Source organism: Pan troglodytes, chromosome 14, assembly GCF_028858775.2.
Source record: "Pan troglodytes isolate AG18354 chromosome 14, NHGRI_mPanTro3-v2.0_pri, whole genome shotgun sequence".
Classification (NCBI taxonomy): domain Eukaryota; kingdom Metazoa; phylum Chordata; class Mammalia; order Primates; family Hominidae; genus Pan; species Pan troglodytes.
Window position 1 is genome coordinate 2,807,798 of NC_072412.2, and position 16,390 is coordinate 2,824,187.

The 16,390-nt window shown below is 41.5% G+C and overlaps 1 pseudogene; it reads right to left on the reverse strand.

The window, feature by feature from the left end:
• The window catches only part of LOC739274 (C-terminal-binding protein 2-like), an 85,628-nt pseudogene extending 71,926 nt beyond the window's left edge, over positions 1-13,702 (reverse strand).
• Positions 13,703-16,390: the final 2,688 nt, after the last annotated feature.

The following is a 16,390-nucleotide window of genomic DNA, read 5'->3' on the forward strand; positions in this document are numbered from 1 at the left end:
CAGCCATAAGAAAGGATAAAATTCTGTCAGTTAAAGGAGCATGGATGAACCTTGAACATACCATGTTAAGTAAAATAAGCCACATAGAGAAACACAAATACTTTATGATCTTATTATCCCACTCATTTGAGGAACCTGAAAAAAAGGGTTGATATAAGCAAAGAGTACAACAGGGGTTACCAGAGACTGAAGCAGGGAGATGGTAAAAGGTAGCTTCAAAAGTATTGTGTTACAATTAGATAGGAGAAATAAGTTTTTGTTTTTTGTTACACAGCAGAATAATAATAATTAATGAAAAGGTATCGCATATTACAAAATAGCTAAAAGAGACCAGTTGTGGTGGCACATTCCTGCCATCCATACATTTTGGGAGAATAAGGTAGGAGAATCACTTGAAGACAGAAGTTCAAGATGAGCCTGGACAACATAGTGTGACCCCGTCTCTATGAAAAATTAAAACATTATCCAGGCATGGAGGCAGCTTCCTGTAGTCTCAGCTAATTGGGAAGCTGAGGTTAGAAGATTGTTTGAGGTTACAGTGAGCTAGGATTGCACCACTGCACTCCAATCTGTGTGTTAGAGCAAGATCCTGTCTCTAAAAAAAGTTAATACATAAAGATATAAAAAATAGCTAGAAAAGAAGCTTTTGAATGTTCTCACCACAAAAATAACAAATGTATGAGGCAATAATTACACTAAGTACTCTGATTTTTATTGCTATACAACATATATACATAATTGTTTCCCCAAAATTTGTACAATTACATGTGTCAATTTTAAAAAATTAAGACTATAATGTAAAATCTATAGCTGTAAAATTCCTAGCACAATACAGAAGGGTGAAGCTTCATGACAATTGGTCTCGGCAATAATTTGGGGGATGTAACATCAACGGATCAGACAACAAAAGCAAGGGAATACACATGGTACTAAATCAGTGTGTGAAAAATATCCCAAACAGGCAAAGCAGAACATGGAATAGATACATGCACAATTATGTACACTGTAGCATTACTCACAAACATACTACCTGGAAGCAAATGTACCTTTAAGGATGAGTAGATTCAACAAACAGGGCATGTATATTCACTGGGATAGCATTCAGCCTTAAAAATAAGGAAATCTTGAAAAGTACTACAATAAGGACAAATCTCGAAAACATTCTGTTAAGTAAAACAAGACAGTCAAAAAGGAAAACTGTATAATTACACCTATGTAAAATATTTAGTCAAACTCAAAGAAACCAAGTGTTGTAGTCTCAGCAGTGCACCAAGATGTAACAGTCTCTCATAGTCTGAGATAGCATCGAAAGTTCTTTGTTCTACTTCTAAGGAGATTAAGGAGCGTGAACACAAAGGTGAGGTTAGACTGAAAGTTTGATAAGCAAGAGAAGAAAGCTCTTTGCCAGCAGAGATAGTTTCTGAATGGGGTGACCTCTGTGAGGCTGGGGTCCAAGGTTTTTATGGACTGGGAAAGGAAGAGAAGGAAATGTGCCTAGTTCACAGGCTGTCTTGAAAAAAGTGTGGCTCAGCTTGGCCCAGGACTTTGGCCCGGGACCAATCAGGAGCTGAAGGGATGATTCATAGATGCTATTTAGATTGGCCCAAGACTTATCAGAAGCTAAAGTGAAAGCTTGGCGCAGGAGCTTGTCCCGGGAGCAATCAGGGGCTGAAGTAATTATTCACAGAGGTCAGACTTACAGTTCAAGTAAAGGAGAGTGTCGACCGGAATGCACCAGGGCCCACTGCGCTTATGCCCACAAAAGGAGAAGAAACATTTTCCTGGGAGCCCACTGACTGCACAAAGTACAAAGGCGTTTCTTTTTTTCATTTTCTTTTCTTTAATTCTTTCATTTTTTTTTTGAGATGTACTTTCTTATCATTTATTTATTTATTTATTTATTTATTTTGAGACGTAGTTTTGCTCTTGTTGCCCAGGCTGGAGCGCAATGGTGTGATCTCGGCCCACAGCAAACTCCGCCACCTGGGTTTAAGTGATTCTCCTGCCTCAGCCACCCAAGTATCTGGGATTACAGGCATGAGGCACCACGCCCGGCTAATTTTGAATTTTTAGTAGAGACGGGGTTTCTCCATGTTGGTCATGCTGGTCTCGAACTCCTGACCTCAGGTGATCCGCCCACTTCTGCCTCCCAAATTGCTGGAATTACGGGCATAAGCCACCGTGCCTGGCCAAACAAAGGCATTTCTATGCCAGGTCGGTCTTGTTCCCTTATCTCAGTGAGCTGGAGGTTTGTACAAGTTTTTATCCAAATGGGCCAGAGGTTTTTCTGTCTGTGCAGCCATGGGCATGTCTCCAAGCACAACATCATGTGCTAGTTACCTTGTTAGTGTCTGCAGCTTGATTTTTTCCAGGATTCCTTTTATGTTATGCAGGGATGAGACACTGACCCAAGGGCCAGGGACTTTCCAGGGACCCTTCTCTTGCTATCTAACTAAAGCAAGCTAACTAACTTGTTTCACAATTAATTGAGTATTCACTTTTACTTTTGTAAGACAAAAATTATCTAAAACATATTGCAAAAAAAATAGAGCTATACTTACCACTTCTAAACCATATACTTAAAATGTTAGAAATGAAAATGGCATGTTTTTAACTACAATTAGAAATTTAGGACTACCTAAAAGGCACGGTTACAAAATCTTCAAACATCCCCTTCAAATAACAAAGGGTTCTTCTCACATAATTATTTAGATTTAAACTATAAGTTGATTGTAAATTTAAGATTATTTCCCTGACTACTCACCAAGATAGAATAAAATAATCACTAGAAATGAAGAAAAGAGGGAAATTTATAGCACTAATGTCCACATCAAAAAGCTAGAAAGGGCCGGTCATGGTGGCTCATGCCTGTAATTCCAGCACTTTGGGAGGCTGGGGTAGGCAGATCACTTGAGACCAGGTGTTCAGGACCATCCTGGCCAACAGCAAAACCATATCTCTACAAAAAAATACAAAAATTAGCTAGGTGTGGTGATTCACAACTGTAATCCCAGCTACTCAGGAGGCTGAGACAGCAGAAGTGACTTAAAACCGAGAAGTGGAGGTTGCAGTGAGCCGAGATTATGCCACTGTACTCCAGCCTGTGTGACAGAGTGAAACTGTCCCACAAGAAAAAAAAAAAATTAGAAAGATCTAAAGTTAACAGCCTAACATCTTGACTAAAAGAACAAGAAAACCAAGTGAAAACAAACCTGAAAGCTAGCAGAAAACAAGAAATAGCCAAGATCAGAGTAGAGCTGAAGGAGATAGAGACACTGAAAACTCTTCCAAAAAAAAAAAATAATAATAACTCAACCAATCCAGGAGCTGTTTTTATGAAAAAAAAAATTAATAAACTAGATGGAACACTAGCTAGGCAAATAAATAAGAAAAGAAAGAACAAAACACAAATAGAAATAATAAGGGAGATATCATCACTGATCCCATGGAAATAAGAACAACGATCAGAGAATACTATAAACACCTCTATGCTCATAAACCAGAAAATCTAGAAGAAATGGACAATTTCCTTGCAAAATAAACTCTCCACAAGACTGAACCCTGAATAGATCAATAATGTGTTCTGAAATTGAGGCAGTAAGAACTAGCCTACCAAGCAAGCTGAATTTGACTTGAGGTAAAGAGGAGATAGTACATTTTCTCCTAAAACTATCCAAAAAAAATTGAAGACAAAGAAGTTCTCTCTAACTCATTCTGTCAGGCCAGCATCATCCTGATACCAAAACCTAACATAGATACAACAACAACAACAACAACAACAACACATCATGCCAATGTCTTTGATGAACACTGTGCAAAAATCCTCAATAAAATACTGGCAAACCAAACCCAGCAGCACATTAAAAAGTGCATCCACCACAATGGAATTGGCTTTGTCCCCAGGATGCAAGATTGATTCAACATATGTAAATCAACAAATGTGACTCATCACATAAAGAAAACTAAATAAAAAAAACCACATGATTACCTCAATAGATGCAGAAAAAGCACCCAGTAAAATTCAACATTCCTTCACGTTTAAAATTCTCAATAAACTAGGAACTGAAGAAACATACCTCAAAATAATAAGAGCCATATACAACAAACCCACAGCCAATATCATACTGAATGTGCAAAGGCTGGAAACATTCCCCCTGAAAACCGGCACAAGAAAAGTATGCTCTCTCTCACCACTCCCATTACAACTCCCGTTCGGAAACCTTGTCCAGGAAAATCAGGCCAGAGGAAGAAATAAAGAGTATTCAAATAGAAAGAGAGGAAGTCAAATTATCTTTGTTTACAGATGACCTGACCCAATATCTAGAAAGCCTCTTCGTCTCAGCCCCAAAGCTTCTTAAGGTGATAAGCAACAGTAGCAAAATCTCAGGATATAAAATCAATGTGCAAAAGTAGCTAGCATTCCCATACACAAGCAACAGGCAAGCAGGGAGACAAATCATGAATGAACTTTCATTCACATTTGCTATAAAGAGAAAAAAATACCAAGGAATACAGCTCTGAAGGAAAGTGAAGGATATCTTCAAGGAGAACTACAAACAACTACTCAGAGGAATCAGAGTGGACACAAAAGAAATGGAGAAACGTTCCATGCTCATGGAGAGGAAGAATCATTACCACGAATATGAGCACATTGCCCTAAGTAATTTATAGATTCAATGCTGTTCCCATTGAACTACTGACATTCTTCAGATAATTAGAAAAAAAAAACTTTTTAAAATTCATATGGAACCAAAAAAGAGCCCAAATGGCCAAGCCAACCTTAAGAAAAAAAAAAAAGCTGAAAGGGTCATTGCCTAACTTCAAACTGTACTAGAAGAGTACAGTAACAAAAACAGCATGGTACTGGTATAGAAACAGACACATAGACAAATGAAACAAAATAGAGAGCATAGAAATAAAGCCAAAAACCTACAACAACCTGATCTTTGACAAAGTCAACAAAAACAAGGAATTAGGGAAAAGTCTCCCTATTCAATAAATGGTGCTAGGATAACTGGCTAGTCATGTGCAGAGAATTAAAACTGGAACCCTTCCTAACACCATAGACAAAAATTGACTCAAGATGGATTAAAGACTTGAATGTAAAACCCAAAACTATAAAAACCTTAGAAGAAAAAATCTAGATAATACCATTCAGGATATAGGCATGAGGAAGGATTTGATGACAAAAAGACCAAAAGAAATAGCAACAAAAGCAAAAATTGACTAATGGGGTCTAATTAAACTAAAGAGCTTCTGCAGAGCCAAAGAAGCTATCATCAGAGCAGAGAAGCTAGAGAATGGGAGAAAAATTTTGCAACGTATTCATCTGACAAATGTCTAATACCCAGAATCTATGAGGGATTTAAAATTTACAAGAGAAAAACAAACAACCCCATTAAAAAGTGGTCAAAGGACATGAACAGACATATCTCAAAAGAAGACATACATGTGCCCAACAAACAGGGAAAGCTCAACATCACTGATAACTGGATAAATACACATCAAAACAACAATGAGATACCATCTCACACAAATTATAATGGCTATTAATAAAAAGTAAAAAAGAAATAAAAACAGATGCTGGTGAGGTTGTGGAGAAAAGGGAACACTTTTACACTGTTGGTGGGATTGTAAATTATTTCAAGCATTGTGGAAGAGAGTGTGGCGATTCCTCAAAGACCTAGAAGCAGAAATACCATTTGACCCAGCAATACTATTACTGGGCATACACCCAAAGGAATATAAATCTATTTTAAATATACATGTATACATATGTTCATTGCAGCAATATTTACAATAGCAACGTCATGTAATCAATCTACATGCCCATCAATGATACACTGGATAAAGAAAATGTGGTACACATACACCATGGAACACTATGAAGCCATAAAATGTAATGAGATGATGTCGTTTGCAGGGACATGGTTGGAATTTGAAGCCATTACTCCCAGCAAACTAATGCAGGAACAGAAAACCAAACACCACCTATTATTATTCTAACTTATTAGCAGAAGCAGATCAATGAGAACACATGGACACATCAGGAAGAACAACACACACTGGACACCTGTTTCATGGCATGGGGGAGGGGAAGGAGAGCAACAGGAAGAATAGCTGTGGATGCTGGGCTTAGTACCTGGGTGATGAGATGATCTGTGCAGTAAAGCACAATGGCACACGTTTATCTATGTAAGAGACCTGCATATCCTGCACATGGACCCCTAAACTTAAAATAAAAGTTGAAAAAAAAGCTTATCACATATGGACCACTGAACTTAAAATAAAACTTGAAAAAACACTGAGTATGAGGTGGATTCCCTATGTTAGACCCAAACTGAGGATCCTGAAGCTCCTACTGGGGAATTGGGGCTGGGTGCACCCTGGGGAGCTGCTGCCAAGGCCGTCCACTGTCCCTACAGGCCGCCTCCCTTCCCAGCCTGTGATGGAAAGGAGAAGGGGTATGTGAACAGCTGTGGAAGTCAGACTCTCGGGAACTGAATCAGGCCCCAGCCCATGCCCCCCAGCCCAATCCAGCCAACGTGCCCGCTGTCTTCCCACCCAGCCAGGCAAGCCCTCAGGACTGTTAGATGGAAGCAGGCTCCATCATCACCCAGGCATGGAAGGAAGATGCCCTGGTCCTTAGCAAGCAAGGCCTGGTTTCCAAAGTGCTCTCCGAAGAGGCCTCATGTTTGTCACATCTTAGAAGGTACCTTTCTGCTGCTCTTGCACCCAGCATGTTGGCAAGTCAAGTTCCCCCACTGACTTCTCCACACATAAGGAGGGAGTCAACACCATTGCTAAGTCGGATCAGCTCCAGGGTCTCCAGTATCAGTTTTATCAGATCCCAGGGACCTGCCTGCTCCCAGAGGTGACAGAGAAAAATCAAGGAACGATCTGTATGGTCACTGACATGGATGAAACCCTTGTGCATAGCTCCATTAAGCCAATCAGCAATGCTGACTGCCTAGTGACTGTAAAGATTGAGGGGACCATGAAGCCTTATATGGATGAGTTCCTGAGATGACTGGAGGAACTGTTTAAATGTGTTTTCTTCTTTGCTCTCTTCATTCCAGCCTGAACAAGTATGCAGATCCTGTTGAGAGGTGACAGCGTGCTGGCAGTCCTCACAACCCTTGCTCGCTCTCAGGGCCTCCTCTGCCTGGGCTCCCACTTTGGCAGCACTTTAGGAGCCCTTCAGCCTGTCGCTGCACTGTGGGAGCCCCTTTCTGGGCTGGCCAAGGTCGGAGCCGGCTCCCTCAGCTTGCGACGAGGTGTGGAGGGAGAGGTGCGTGTGGGAACCAGGGCGGCATGCAGTGCTTGCAGGCCAGCCCGAGCCCGGCAGACCCCGCACTCGGAGCCGCCGGCTGGCCCCACCGGCCCCAGGCAGTGAGGGGCTTAACACCTCGGCCAGCAGCTGCTGTGCTCAATTTCTCGATGGGCCTTAGCTGCCTTCCCACAGGGCAGGGCTTGGGTCCTGCAGCCTGCCATGCCTGAGCCTCCCCACCATCCGTGGGCTCCTGTCTGCCCAAGCCTCCTGGATGAGTGCCACCCCCTGCTCCACGGCACCCAGTCCCATCAACCACCCAAGGGCTGAGAAGTGCGGGTGCACAGCGCCAGACTGGCAGGCAGCTACACCTGCAGACCCTGTGGGGGATCCACTGGGTGAAGCCAGCTGGGCTCCTGAGTCTGGTGGGGACATGGAGAAACTTTGTGTCTAGCTCAGGGATTGTAAATACACCAATCGGCACTCTGTATCTAGCTCAAGGTTTGTAAACACACCAACAAGCACCCTGTGTCTAGCTCAGGGTTTGTGAATGCACCAATCAACACTCTGTATCTAGCTACACTGGTGGGGATGTGGAGAACCTTTGTGTCTAGCTCAGGGATTGTAAACACACCAATCAGCGCCCTGTGAAAAAAGACCACTCGGCTCTAACAATCAGCAAGATGTGCGTGGGGCCAGATAAGAGAATAAAAGTAGGCTGCCCCAGCCAGCAGTGGCGACCCACTCGGGTCCCCTTCCACACTGTGGAAGCTTTGTTCTTTTGCTCTTTGCAATAAATCTTGCTGCTGCTCACTCTTTGGGTCCACAATGCCTTTATGAGCTGTAACACTCACTGTGAAGGTCCACAACTTCACTCCTGAAGCCAGAGAGAACACGAACCCACCTGCAGGAATGAACAACTCCAGATGCGCCACCTTAAGAGCTGTAACACTCACCGCGAACGTCTGCAGCTTCACTCCTGAGCCAGTGAGACCACGAGCCCACCAGAAGGAAGAAACTCTCAACACATCCGAATGTCAGAACGAACAAACTCCAGACATGCCACCTTTAAGAACTGTAACACTCACCGTGAGGGTCTGTGGCTTCATTCTTGAAGTCAGTGAGAACAAGAACCCACCAATTCCAGACACATTGTGATGGGTGTGATGGATCAGTGTGAGGTGTTCTGGAGTTGCCTAGCCCATGAGTCACGTTTGTTCCACCAAGACTGCTATGTCAATGACCTCAGCCATCTGGGGAGGGACCTGAGGAAAACTCTCATCCTGGACAACTCGCCTGCTTCTTACGTCTTCCACACAGAGAATGCAGTGCCTGTGCAGTCCTGGTTTGATAACATTCCAGACAGCAGCTGCTGCACCTGATATCAATCTTTGAGGAGATGAGTGGAGCAGAGGGTGTCTACACTAGCCTTGGGCAGCAGTGGGCCCTTAGCCTTTCCTGCTTCCCAGCAATGGCCATCACAGTAGGGGATTTTCCCGCACTGTGCCTTTATGATCAGCCTGAAAGAATGAAGCCTGGAATACCTACCCACATGGGCCTGGAAACAGTGAGAAGTGATTGAAAAGAGCTTTAGGACAGCTTAGGTGCCCAGTGGGTGAATGCCAGACCAAGGATACCCAGAGCTACCTGCCATCAAGTTTTTGGGTTCCCGAGATGTGGGTGTGAGAGAAAGAAAGAGAGCATGTGTGTTTTGCTATGAACTGTGGGCCAAATATATAGTGTTTCAGTAGGGGAGAAGCTGAAGGACAAAGACTCTTCCCAAGTTAGCTTTGTCTCCTCTCCTGTCACCCTATGAGACCCTGAGTTCCATAGGGATGAAGACTGTTGAAGGCTCCATTGCAAACCTGGTCTTTCTTCAGTGCTGCAAGGCCTATGCCAAGGAGAAAGGAAAAGTATGCCTTTGGGTGTTCCAGACACACATCTTTCTGAAATATTTCTCCAGCCAGTTGTTGCAGATAAAAGACGATATTTCTGGGAAGATGGGGACTTACGTCCAGACCAGCACCCAAGACATCAGGTCTTGTGGCCCAAAGGCTATGCTTACTTAAGTCCAGCCAAGTGCCTGGGATGGATCCTTTCTGCATCTCCCCAAGACTCACCACTTAGGTATAGCCTTAAACCTGTGGGGAAGGAAGTTGTCTCCCCGCCCTGCAAGAGGACAAATAACTGATTTCTGTTCTTTCGACTCTGTTTTAAAATTCTCTTAAAAAAAAATAAAAGCCTATCTGAAACTGAAAAGAAAAAAACAAAAAAACAAGGAAAAAGATGTCATACTTACATAAGTGAAAAACATACAGATATACCTATAAGCAACAAACACAGCTAATTCACACATATATTAAACATCACATTGAGATAAACTGTACCGAGCTAAAAATTATCTTTCGACTGATGATATCAAGCTTTAAAACAAAAATACAGTTAACTGATCTGAGAAAACATAACTCCCAAGAAAAGAAACACAATAACACGGAATTGAAAACAAGAAGAGAGATTTTCGAGCATAAAATCCTGAATACAACATAGATTTACAATGGAAAATAACCGTTTTTTTTTTTAAATTTTTTTTTGAGACAGAGTCTTGCCCTGTCGCCCAGGCTGGAGTGCAGTGGCGCAATCTCGGCTCAGTGAAAACTCTGCCCACTGAGTTCACGCCATTCTCCTGCCTCAGCCTCCTGAGTAGCTGGGAATACAGGCGCCTGCCACTATGCCCGGCTAATTTTTTGTATATTTAGTAGAGACGGGGTTTCACCATGTTAGTCAGGGTTCTCTCGATCTCCTGACCTCGTGATCCACCCGCCTTGGCCTCCCAAAGTGCTGGGAATACAGGCATGAGCCACCACAACCGGCCAAAAAATAATTCTTTAGATATCTACAGCATTCAACTGTGTGCACTCATGAAAAGCAGACAAATTAAGTCATTAGAATTTAATAAATTGCAGTAAAATTATACCGAAAATACATTACAATCATTAATAACAGGCTCTAATGAGAAGAATTTAATAAATAATCATTAAAAAGACAGGATAATTTTATTATGTTCTCAATATGTTGCTGCACTTCTTACCACAAAATATAATAAAATTATATGCCTATAATATAGATTTCAGGAGCTAAAAAAGCCTTATATTTCCAAATAAAAGAACAACATAAATTTTGCAAAATATGACGAGCATTACTGCAGTATAAAGTAAATATCTGGAATTAAAATATACCATCATTTAGATACAGTCTAAAAAAAAGAATATAAATGTTAATGATTCCTTTCTGCCTGCAGTGAGCTTAAAATTACAACCAAAAATTTTAATAAATATGTAGCACCTACAAGACATTTTATTAATAGCTTACATAATGTGGAAATTTCAGCAATTTATTTTAGAATTTTTGAATCTAAAAATCACCAGCTTGACATTCATTTGCGAAAGTGAAACATAAAGGAGAGTAACATAAGCAAGACGACAGAATGGGAGGTTCTGCATGCACATCCCCCACAACATAATGCAGCTGCCACAGGAAACATAAGTGCATTCATGAAAGCCTTAGAATCCAGTTGAGTTTGTGACACCCAGCTGGAGGCAAAGAGCAAGGAAGACATCTTCAGAGGGTAAGCACTTGACCAAATGGCAAGCTTGCCAATCATGGTCCTCGCTTCAAAACAGAATACTACCACATCTTACTGTAGACTTGGCTACAACTCATTTGACCTTGGTCCTGCCACTGCAAAAATCTGTGAAAAACACAAGAGAATTCATACTCACCTGAGACTTAGGTGACAGGCCTGCAGAACTTGGTTCTCTCTATAGTCGCTGAATCAGGCAAAACACACCTTCTTTCCTTCTCCAGCCGTGGTCTGGAAGAAATCTTCACATTGATATGATGAAATGCTAACTAAAAATATGAAAAATGCTAAATGTCACTAAAAATGGTAAATACATACTGAAATTCAGAATACTCTAAATTGTTATCATCTTAAACTAGACTATTAAAATACAAGATGTTTTACATAAGTCTCATGATAACCACTGGGGAAAAAAAACATAGTAAAGAAAAAGAGAAAGTAATTAAAGCATACACAAACAACAAAAATTACACATTGGATATGGTGGCTCCTGCTTATAATTCCAACACTTTTGGAGGCCAAGGTGGAAGAATCATAAGCTCCTTGGGTGTTGTGGTACATGTCCAAGTAGTCCAAGCTACTTGGGTGGCTAAGGTGGGAGGATTGCTTGAGCCCAGGAGGTTGAGGCTACAGTGAGCTGTGATATGCCACTGAACTTCAGTCTGAGCAAGAAAGCATAACTTTGTCTCAACAAAAATGAACAATACCACAGGAAAGACAGAACCAGAAAAAAAAGAAGCAAACTTAAAATGGACAGAAAACTACAAATGTACAATAGTAACTGCTTACCTATCACTACCTTACAAATAAGAAGATTAAATTATCTACTAAACAGATACTTCTGTAGACTGAATGTCATCTCCAAAATTTACGATAAAATAGCCAATGTGATAGAATTAAGAGGCAGAACCTTTAAAAATTAATTAAGCTATAAGCACTCTGCCCTCATGAATGGATTAATGTTCTTATTATGGGAATGGGCTAATTTTAACAAGAATGGATCTGTTATATATTAAAAAAAAAAAAAAAGCTCTCTCTCCCTCACATCTTTGGCCATGTTATTATCCAGCAACTAGACCTTCAACAGATACCAGTAACATGGTGTTTTACCTTCCCAGCCTCCAGAATCATGAGTCAAATAAAATTCTGTTCTTTATTAATTACCAGTCTGTGATATTCTGTTATAACAGCCAAAAGAGACTAAAGCAGACAGAGTGGATAAATGAAACTTTTAAACCTTGTAATATGCTGCTTACAGGAGACTCAATTATGAATAAAGAGCATAGGCTAAAAGTGAAAGGATAGAAAATGATATTCCATGCAAATAATAGCCATAGGAGTTCAATGGTAGTTATGCTTAAATTAGACAAAATAGACTTTCTAGCAATGTCTCTCACAAGCATGAAATGAGTTTGCCATACAATAATAATAGAGGTTAATTTGTCAAGCAAATACAGCTATATATATTTATGCACCCAAAAGGGAGGCTTCTAAATATAAAAAGCAAATATGGGCAGAACTGTAGGGAGAAGTAGAAATAAATCCAATAATAGAAAACTTTAATGAAATGTATAATAAAGGACAAATAGTTAACAACATTGTAAATTTGCAAGGGAAACTGTTCTCCTGTGTTGCATTTGAGAATGCAGCAAAGAAAGTGGGAACTGATAATTTTACCGCAAGTCTGAGTTAGGCTGAAAAACAGGGTGGTCGATTAGAGGTTCCACTTGCCATATATTAAAAAAACACAGGAGAAAACCAGTCCTCCTCTGGAGTGTTAAAATAATTAAAGAGCAGAAAATTAGTCTAAAGTGGCTCTAGTGCCCTGTGTTCATAGGTAAAAAAACAAACAAACAAACAAACTAAAACCTAACTCAAATACATTTCCTATAAACCATTATCTTAGCCTGAAACAAAATGCACGTTTAACCAATGGCAAACATGCAATTAACCTCTGAATATGTAACCAGGACATTTCCATCTGGATAGTTCAAATAAGGTGACTACATAACTGGAACCAATTATTGAATTTTGGTTGCTTTCTCATGCATCTTATGAAAGCCTTTCCTTTATGCCCCTCTGGTGGACCAGAAATCATGGCTGGGTGCTTTCCATTTCACCAATCACTGTTTGTTCAGATAAACTGGTTAACGTTTTAACTAACATAGACTCCCCTTAATTTTTAACAAGAGAGACTGGGGACGCCACGGGCCGCAGCTCCTCCCACGCAAACACCCAGTGGCAGTTTTTCCCTGATGACCCACCAGGCCTCCCTGAACAATCTGGGAAATACTCATGGCTGTGGGCGCAGAGCAGGGCGCTGCCCAGGGACAGGACCGGATGGGCCGGGCGGGACGTGGGGGCCTCGGGGCTGGCCCAGCGGCCATCTTGCAGCCACAGGGGACTGAGGGCCAAGCTGCGGGAGACTCGGAGCTAACCGTGGGGAGGCCGGTCCTGCCGGTTTCACAGCCTGTTCTCCCCTCTCGGGATGCTTAACCCCGTATACTCACCATTTCCCAGCTTCCAGGATGTCCTGGCATCTTAACTGTGCGTCCCCAAGGACGTACAGATCACAGGGCAACAGGGGCTGTGAAAGAGTAGCCCGGGGCTCCCAAAGTGGAGGAGGCGAAAGAGGAGACGGATCCCAAGTTCCTGTGCCAACGCCAGGAAGAGACAAAGATCCCGCCAAACGCCGGAAGCCACGCCCTCCTCTCCTGTCCTCTCCAACTGAGCGCCTGATTGGGCGGTTCCCACATCAGTGTCAATGACTGGATAAAACTCCAGGACTCACCCATCCCCGCCTGACTCCTGCCCCTACCCCCACTCCCCTTCAGCCTTAGTGCATTTTTGTTAGTTTGTTTTACTTTAAGTTCTGGAATACATGTGCAGAACGTGCAGGTTTGTTACATAGTTTTACATGTGCCATGGTGGTTTGCTGCTTCTATCAACCTGACGTCTAGGATTTAAGCCCCATATGCATTAGGTATTTGCCCTAATTTTCTCCCTCCCCTTGACCTCAACACCCTAACAGGCCCCAGTGTGTGATGTTTTGTTCCCGGTGTCCATGTGTTCTCATTGTTCAACTCCCACATATGAGTGAGAACATATCGTGTTTTGTTTCCTGTTCCCGTTTTAGTTTGCTGAAGAGAATGGTTTCCAGCGTCATTCACGTCCCTGCAAAGGACATGAACTCATTCTTTTTATGGCTGAATATTATTTCATGGTGTATACGTGCCACATTTTCTTTTTCCAGTCTATCAATGATGGGCATTAGGTTGGTTCCAAGTCTTTGTTTTTGTAAACAGTGCTGCAATAGATATATGAGTGCATGTGTCTTTATGCTAGAATGATTTATATTCCTTTGGGTATATACCCAGTAATGAGATTGCTGGGTCAAATGGTATTTCTGGTTCTAGATACTTGGGGAATCACCACACTGTCTTCCATAATGGTTGAACTTATTTACACCCCCTCCAGCAGTGTAAAAGCGTTTCTATTTCTCCACAGCCTCACCAGCATCTGTTGTTCCTGACATTTTAATAACTGCCATTCCAAATGGTGTGAGACGGTATCCCATTGTGGTTTTGATTTGCATTTCTCTAATCATCAGTGATGATGAGCTTTTTTCTTTTTCCTTTTGTGTGTTTGTTGACCACATAAATGTCTCCTCCTCCTCCTTCTTCTTCTTCTTCTTCTTCTTCTTCTTCTTCTTCTCCTTCTTCCTTTTCTTCTCATTTATTTTATTTATTATTATTTTTAAGATGGAGTCTTGCTCTGTCACCCAGGCTGGAGTGCAGTGGCAGGATCTCAGCTCACTGCAACATCTGCCACCCAGGTTAAAGTGATTCTCCTGCCTTATCCCCCCAAGAAGCTGGAATCGCAGCCACCCGCCAAAACACCATGCTAATTTTTTGTGTTTTTAGTAGAGACATGGTTTCACCATGTTGCCCAGGCTAGTCTTGAACACCTGACCTCATGATCCACCTGCCTCCACGGCTGAAAGTGCTGGGATTACAGGCTTGATCAACCACGCTCAGCCAAATGTCTTCTTTTGAGAATAGTCTGTTCATATTCTTTACTCACTTTTTGATGTTTTTTGTGTGTGTGTGTGTGTGAATTTAAGTTCCTTGTAGATTCTGGATATTAGACCTCTGACACATGGATAGATTGCAAAAATTTTCTGTCATTCTGTACGTTGCCTGGTCACTCTGATGATAGATTCTTTTGCTGTGCAGAAGCTTCTTAGTTTAATTAGATCTCATTTGTCAATTTTAGCTTTTGTTGTGATTGCTTTTGGTATTTTATTTCTGAAGTCTTTGCTCATGCCTATGTCCTGAATGGTGTTGCCTAGGTTTTCTTCTAGGGTTTTTATGGTTTGGCGTTTTATATTTAAGACTTTAATCCATCTTGAGAAAATGTTTATATAAAGTGTAAGGAAGGGGTCCAGTTTCTGTTTTCTGAATGTGGCTAGCCAGTTCTTTCAGCACCATTTGTTAAGTAGGAAATCTTTCTCCATTGCTTGTTTTTGTCAGGTTTGTCGGAGATCAGATGGTTGTAGATGTGTGATGTTATTACTGAGGCCTCTGTTCTGTTCCATTGGTCTATATATCTGTTTTGGTATCAGTACTGTGCTGTTTTGGTTACTGCAGCCTTGTAGTATAGTTTGAAGTCAGGTAGCAGGATGCCTCAAGCTTTGGTGTTTTTGCTTAGGATTGTTTTGGGTTGACAGGCAAACAGGCTCATATAGTTGGGGTCACATGCCCAGAGTATCACAGCTAATTAAGACGTGAGCTGAGACTTGAAATGCACATGCTCCTTCCCTTACCTGGGTCTGTTGTATAATGCATCTTAGCAGCTATTTAAGAGTAGGAATTAGAACATTTGGACATCTTTTTAACAACTTTTTAACCTGCATTTTGATAATGCAGGAAAGACCTTCATCCCATCCCTGAGCCCCTCTCTCACCATGCTACATCCCACTGCTGACCACATTGTAGGGTGGCCATTAGGAATCAGGCAGGCAGTGGGGGCCGGGAATAAATAAGCAAGGATTATGCTGCCCAAATTTGCTCATCTTAGAAAGTCTCCTCAACCATTCTGTGTGAAGTGATTATTCCAGGGTAATTGTGGCCTGACTGCACTGCATGTCAGTCTGACTTGTCTTTTTGAAAATCACTGGATTACTGTCATGAACGGGGGTATTTCTCTTTCTATTTAATAATGGCCAACTGTCCTCTGCAGGTGTCCTGATTTGCTAGTTGAGACAGTGAAGGTAGCGGTGAGAATATATTTGGGCCACATCAGAATACCTATTCTCAGCTGGAGGATATATAGAAATTTCTTAATAATATCTAACCATTTTCTCAATAACCATTATATTTAACATTGATAGCTTGGAGGGCAGGGAAGGACACAGATGACATAATCTTAAAATTTAATTTGTTTATAAGGGTTTTTTTTGTTCTTGTTTAGTTTTGCTT